Genomic DNA, 269 nt, shown 5'->3' with positions numbered 1-269 from the left:
TTAGGGGAGGAGAGAGGGGGGGGGGGGGAGGAGGGAGAAGGAGAAAAACGAGAACGACATGAGAAACCCCATGAAGGTCAAGGGCTCCAAAACTCGGCCAGGCCTTCTCCCTGCCCCTCTGCAGCGGGGGGGCCCAGGACCGGCAACCGGCCATCTTCTCCCTCCAGCCCTTCCTCCGGCCCCTTTTCCCGCCGGCCCCTGAGGGACCGGGCCTGACGCGGCCCCGCCCCGCCACCGACCCCAGGGGAGACACTGCCCCGGCCCCCGCG

This window comes from Aptenodytes forsteri, unplaced genomic scaffold (genome assembly GCF_000699145.1).
Source record: "Aptenodytes forsteri isolate BGI_AS27 unplaced genomic scaffold, ASM69914v1 Scaffold143, whole genome shotgun sequence".
Lineage (NCBI taxonomy): Eukaryota > Metazoa > Chordata > Aves > Sphenisciformes > Spheniscidae > Aptenodytes > Aptenodytes forsteri.
This window is presented reverse-complemented; position numbering follows the sequence as displayed.